This window comes from Limulus polyphemus, unplaced genomic scaffold, assembly GCF_000517525.1.
Source record: "Limulus polyphemus unplaced genomic scaffold, Limulus_polyphemus-2.1.2 Scaffold525, whole genome shotgun sequence".
Taxonomy (NCBI): Eukaryota; Metazoa; Arthropoda; class Merostomata; order Xiphosura; family Limulidae; genus Limulus; species Limulus polyphemus.
In genome coordinates, this window is record NW_013666135.1 from 538,055 (window position 1) to 545,019 (window position 6,965).

The 6,965-nt window shown below is 32.6% G+C and overlaps 1 long non-coding RNA gene across 1 annotated transcript in view; it reads left to right on the forward strand.

Moving 5' to 3' along the window:
* The window catches only part of LOC111085643, a 9,323-nt gene extending 7,734 nt beyond the window's left edge, over window positions 1–1,589 (forward strand). Inside the window, exon 3 of the long non-coding RNA XR_002610449.1 lies at window positions 936–1,589. This is a non-coding gene — a long non-coding RNA (uncharacterized LOC111085643). The remainder of the gene's footprint in view (window positions 1–935) is intronic.
* Window positions 1,590–6,965: the final 5,376 nt, after the last annotated feature.

The window sequence follows — 6,965 nt, forward strand, 5'->3', positions numbered from 1 at the left end:
TTAAACTATATACTGGGAAAGTTGTTTATCTATAAACTATATACTGGGAGAGTTGTTTATCTATAAACTACATACTGGGAGAGTTGTGTATCTATAAACTATATACTGGGAGAGCGGTTTATCTATAATCCTGGCCCTGGGAAAGTTGTCGTTCTATAAACTACATACTGGGAGAGTTGTGTATCTATAAACTATATACTGGGAGAGCTGTTTATCTATAATCCTGGCCCTGGGAAAGTTGTCGTTCTATAAACTAGAAAACTGGGAGAGTTATATGTCTATAAACTACATACTGGGAGAGTTGTTTAAATTAAACTATATACTGGGAGAGTTGTTTATCTATAAACTACATACTAGGAGAGCTATGTATCTATAAACTATATACTTGGAGAGCTGTTTATCTATAAACCTGGCACTGGGAGAGCTATTTATCTATAAACCTGGCACTGGGAGAGCTGTTTATCTATAAACTATATACTAGGAGAGCTGTTTATCTATAAACTATATACTAGGAGAGCTGTTTATCTATAAACCTGACTCTGGGAGAGCTGTTTATCTATAAACTATATACTAGGAGAGCTGTTTATCTATAAACCTGACCCTGGGAGAGCTGTTTATCTATAAACCTGCCACTGGGAGGAGTTTAAACTGTAAAACTAATACTTGGGTTCTTATTTAATTGGTTATAAACGTGACAGTGAAAGAGTTTATGTGAAAAGTAAAATTTATGATTTTTCGATAAATTAATTTAAAAAAGTACAACTTATTTTTTACACAGTTATGTGTCGGACATATTCTGTTGTTAATCCCACAAGCTTGCAGAAATACCTATACAGATATAATGCTTTAATAATTCGTTATGCAGCCTATTTTATTGTTTTACACACATTATAATATACTAACATTGAACTTGTTCCTTTTCTTTTTCTCTCTAGTGTACTTCAGTGAAATCAAAAACAAGAGAGTAAGCTCAAACAATATAGACTCTTTATCCAACATCAACAGTACTTCAGTTTGTGTACATAAATGTCTAGAACATCCAAAATGTCGCTCCGTCGACTACAACAACAGTAATAACAAGTGCAACAGGAATGTTAAGGACCATCTGCAAGTTACTCTCGAGAGTTTTAACGATATAACCTACGGTTATGGCGTCTGCAACTGTCCCTGAACTTCGAAGTTCAAGAGTTGTAAGAACTTTCATGTTGATTATTCACCCACTGTGCAAACTGAGATTTGTTTAGAGGAATGAAACTGCACACTTATCCTTAGAACACATAACTTTCATGTTGATTATTCCCCCACTGTACAAACTGAGATTTGTTTAGAGAAATGAAACTGCACACTTATCCTTAGAACACATAACTTTCATGTTGATTATTCACCCACTGTACAAACTGAGATTTGTTTGGAGGAATGAAACTGCACACTTATCCTTAGAACACATAACTTTCATGTTGATTATTCCTCCCACTGTACAAACTGAGATTTGTTTAGAGGAATGAAACTGCACACTTATCCTTAGAACACATAACTTTCATGTTGATTATTCACCCACTGTGCAAACTGAGATTTGTTTGGAGGAATGAAACTGCACACTTATCCTTAGAACACATTACCATATAATCATTTAAAGTTGCATTTAAATAACTGAGTGACTCTTATAATTAATTAATATATCAATATTAATCTAATTAACAATTAAAAAACAAATTAAGCATGTTTACAAGAAAAAATTATTTTGAATAGTAAGCACGTGATTCGATAAATAATTTTCTTTTATAAGCACAGCCTGTTTGTGATTATATATATTTTAATGTCAGATGTCGCTTATGTTTGACCAAGAAAATGTAAATACTTAAGTTGATTTTTATCTTAAAGTAAAATAGAACTTTCCATAATTACGATTATATTCCTTAGCTAAGCCTGTTAAGGAAAAGTGGTGCCTGTTACTAATGAAATATATATTTATTTGTTTCAAAATGTGCCTGTATTATGTAATTTTGACAGAAGTATATTTCATTAAGTGATTATTACTGTTTGTCAACGAAAATTGTCATTAATCTTGTTTTAATATTTTAGTATACGTAGCTTTAATGATGCCTAGTTTAATTATCTCCACGATGAAATGAGGAATTACGTTTAATCTTTTTATCTTGATTTATTTCATTACCAATTGAAACTGTTTTTTAGTTAATCATATATTGTTAATGTACTATTTTCAGGCAATTTGATTGAAGACTAGCTCAAAAATGTTTTCTTTTCATTGGCTGTGTTTGAATTTGTCAAAGAATTGCTAACAGAATCAAGACTACGTTTATAAAGTTTTATGCTGTGTATATTTCAGTATGGAAAACCTGAATGTCAAACATTCTGTCACTAACGTTAATGAAATTTTGATAATATCAAATTTCACAGAATTATTAATATATAAGACTTTCGATTATGTAAACCGATGAATAAAGTGAATAAATGATCCAATTTTTGATCGGAGACTATTTTACGTACTAATCTTTTGTTGTCCTTTATAGGTGTTTCTTTTGTGTATTATTCGCGGAAATACACTTGAAATCTCTTGTTAAGCTAATACAGTATATAAAGGTTCCATAGTAAAGTTACAAAAACGAGAAATAGAACTAAAGTAAAACAACACAAGAAAATAAAATAAGACAGAGAATTAAGCTAAAAGAATGTGACAAACGTGATTTTGTGTTCGTTAACATGTATATTGGGAAGGAAATCTAATTCAGGTGGCAGCGACGGAAGGCCAGTAATACATGGGTCGTACTTATAACTACATAAAATATTCTAAGTCAGCGATAATATCTATCAAATAAGAGTAGTTATCAAGAAATACATTTTCGAAATTATCTGTGGATATAAATGTAAACGCCAATACACAGTAGTATTTCACCAAAAAAAGGGGGCGTGATTAATGGTTGTCACTGTTGTACTGTGTAATAGAGAGTTCATGTTTCGCAGCCTATTTCCACATAAACGTGCTCCGCACGTTGGATGTGCTATAAAAGAGCCAATCAAATATCGTCATCCAATCGGAGAAGAATAGGCCAAGAGTTTTTGGTGGGTAGTATGGACTAGATGATTTTCCTCTAGTCTATCACTACAGAAGTGGGGACGACAATGCACAAACAGTCTTTAGTTGGCTTGATCGTCGCATTATATCTAATAATATCTCCCACAGCTGAAAGGGTAAGCATCTTTGGTGACGGGATTCGATCCCGCGACCTGCTGATTGCGAGTCTAGTGCCTTTATTGTCGAAGGTTGGACCACCCTAGTTGACATGAACTATACAAAAGTAAAGCATTTTTTATTAGAATATAGAGCTGTTATTTTGGTTTCGGCTCTCAGGATTTCTTATTCTATTTATGCTGTATATACTTTTGGGGCAGTCAACGTCACACTCGCTGTACAAATCCCTCCTCCCAATCAGTACGTGTCTACTGGAAGGCCCCGATAGATAACATAACGATAGGAATTGTAAACTGTAAAGTACAATAGAAAATCATAGAGTAACCTATACATAATAGTGTTCTTACAATTTCGATGTATACTACTGTATGTAACCGATATTTTTCTCACCGCATGTGCCTTGTTTAATAAAGACAAATAACAATAACAACAATAGTTTCAGGATATGATAGTTCTATGAAACAAGTAAAATGGGTGGGTTTTGTGAATTTCACATACGAAAAAAGAACATTTATCTAAACTAGTTAGAGACAGTAGCTTAAATAACATCGAGTCAACTCAATAAATTAAGTTGTAACCACTTTAAGAACCATTAATAGATCGTATTTTAAGATGTTTTTCATCATCTCCAATTTAGAGGAAGGAGTAATCTGTTTTACGGAATACAAAAAACGTGTAAAATACTCAGTATAGTCTTATATAGTATATAAGGTGTTTTTTCTCTAATGTTCAATACAATGCTAGATAAAATATTTCATATAACTGTTACATTATCACTTTCTAATGCAAATTCCATTTGATTTCTGGTAATGAAAACAGAGGAATCATCGGAGGTAGAGTTTTGGGTGGAAAACTTCAAACAAAATATAATTATACTGTTTTTGCTCTGGAAGTTCAAAACTCTCTGTAAAAACCCGCAAGATCTACTAATTAGCTTTAGTAAACAAGCTCTACTAATTAGCTTTAGTAAGCAAGCTCCACTAATTAGCTTTAGTAAGCAAGCTCTACTAATTAGCTTTAGTAAGAAAACTCTACTAATTAGCTTTAGTAAGCAAGCTCCACTAATTAGCTTTAGTAAGCAAGCTCTACTAATTAGCTTTAGTAAGAAAACTCTACTAATTAGCTTTAGTAAGCAAGCTCCACTAACTAGCTTTAGTACGCAAGCTCCACTAACTAGCTTTAGTAAGCAAGATCTACTAATTAGCTTTAGTAAGCAAGCTCCACTAACTAGCTTTAGTAAGCAAGATCTACTAATTAGCTTTAGTAAGCAAGTTCTATTAATTAGCTTTAGTAAGCAAGCTCCACTAATTAGCTTTAGTAAACAAGCTCTACTAATTAGCTTTAGTAAGCAAGATCTACTAATTAGCTTTAGTAAGCAAGCTCTACTAATTAGCTCTAGTAAGAAAACTCTACTAATTAACTCTAGTAAGCAAGCTCTACTAATTAGCTCTAGTAAGAAAACTCTACTAATTAACTCTAGTAAGCAAGCTCTACTAAGTATTTCCGTTTATTTCATAATAGAAGCTTAAAGATGAATATTTCATACCGTTAGCTTACCAAAATATAGTAATGGGTGAAACAAGTTTAAATTAAAATTTAATTCCAATTACATGCTAGCTGGTCAAGTTCCTTTCGGCGATAAAACCTGAGCGTCATTCTGTCACTAACGTCCATCTCAACTTCTGGATCATCTTGGTTCTGTTCTTTATATAACTGCGGTTCTAAAAATATGAAGCTACAAGTCATTTACCAAGTGGTATTTTTGATTAGCAAAGTACATTTACAGTTTTATAACTCAGTTTCTGATATATGTGAATATGTAACTGTCCATCTCTCCGAAACATGGATGTATTTCTACTTTGACTACCAACTTCACATACATTGATAAACATGTATTGCAAGAATCTTGAAAGTCGACTACTTCCTTCGACATTGGAGTTTTAAATGTCTCTGTCTTCGACCGTCCACATTATCGGAGGTCGAAGGGTGAGGGAAAGCATGAGACAGGAAACCAGTGGACAACATAATAGAATTGATGGACGACTTACTGAGCACCACTTGAATTAATTAAATCAGTAGGATTTGAACCAATTTATAAAAGGAAAATTTCCTGTGTTTTCCAGTTGATATGTAAGACTTTATGATGCGACTCAGTAATGTCCTCCATATTTTCCAGCTGATATATAAGACTTTATGATGCGACTCAGTATGTCTCCATATTTTCCAGCTGATATATAAGACTTTATGATGCGACTCAGTGTGTCCTCCATATTTTCCAACTGATATATAAGACTTTATGATGCGACTCAGTATGTCCCCCATATTTTCCAGCTGATATATAAGACTTTATGATGCGACTCAGTAGTGTCCCCCATATTTTCCAGCTGATATATAAGACTTTATGATGCGACTCAGTATGTTCCCTATGTTCTCCATTCAAGTTTTTATATTCGTGATTGGTGTTTGTTTGGGTTTGTTATATTTTGAGGTCGTTTATTAAGGCTTTTTTGTAATAATAGACAGTAAAATGGTCGTAGAAGTGGTTTCGGTGATAGACTTGGTCAATAAATACCCTACACATTTTTCTTACTCCCATTCAATTAAAAAACACACCCACAATCGTGAACTTTCTGTCCCACTCACTCGCCACATTCCATATTTTTAATAAGCCGTGCAACTCGCCATTTTGATGGTAAGCCATAAAAGACAAATTTTGAAAATCAGTGCAGCTTATTTTTCTTGTGAGACTTGGTAACATTGAATAGTAGGAGAGAAGAATTTTAGGATATTGAGCATGAGCTGAATATTTTTGTAAATAAACCTATTTTAATTTTTTCAGATATAGACAATACAGATTCACTGCAATTAACGATTGTTTTTTATTTATTCATTACCCACGTCATCGGTTAAATGGCATTAATATCAACTAACAGTTAAAGTAATATATATGTCGAATATTTTTGTAAATAAACCTATGTTAATTTTTTCAGATATAGACAATACAGATTCACTGCAATTAACGATTGTTTTTTATTTATTCATTACCCACGTCATCGGTTAAATGGCATTAATATCAACTAACAGTTAAAGTAATATATATGTCGAAAGTAACTTCATATATTAATTATTAATGTATAGGTTTGTCTTGTTCGGGTAAAAGGGTGAAGCAAGTGTGGGCATACTTTATTCAAAATAGGTTAAGGTACTGAATTTGACATATCAACTTTTCCTGCCCTTTTTTGGGTTTGAAACAACGTTTAGATCTGATGGACTTAACAAGAAGTCAGAAAAAAATTTTTTTCAATAAGTTAACAAGAGAAAAAAAGAAATTCATGCCAGCTAAGCCCTCCACTGTTTACATGAATATAAAGAAGTTCATACCAGCAAAGATAAGTTCTACACTGTTTACATGAATGTAAAAAAGTTCATGCCAGCAAAAATAAGTTCTACACTGTTTACATGAATATAAAGAAGTTCATACCAGCAAAGATAAGTTCTACACTGTTTACATGAATGTAAAAAAGTTCATGCCAGCAAAAATAAGTTCTACACTGTTTACATGAGTGTAAGGAAGTTCATGCCAGCAAAGATAAGTTCTACACTGTTCACATGAGTGTAAAGAAGTTCATCCCAGCAAAGATAAGTTCTACACTGTTTACATGAATATAAAGAAGTTCATACCAGCAAAGATAAGTTCTACACTGTTTACATGAATATAAAGAAGTTCATACCAGCAAAGATAAGTTATACACTG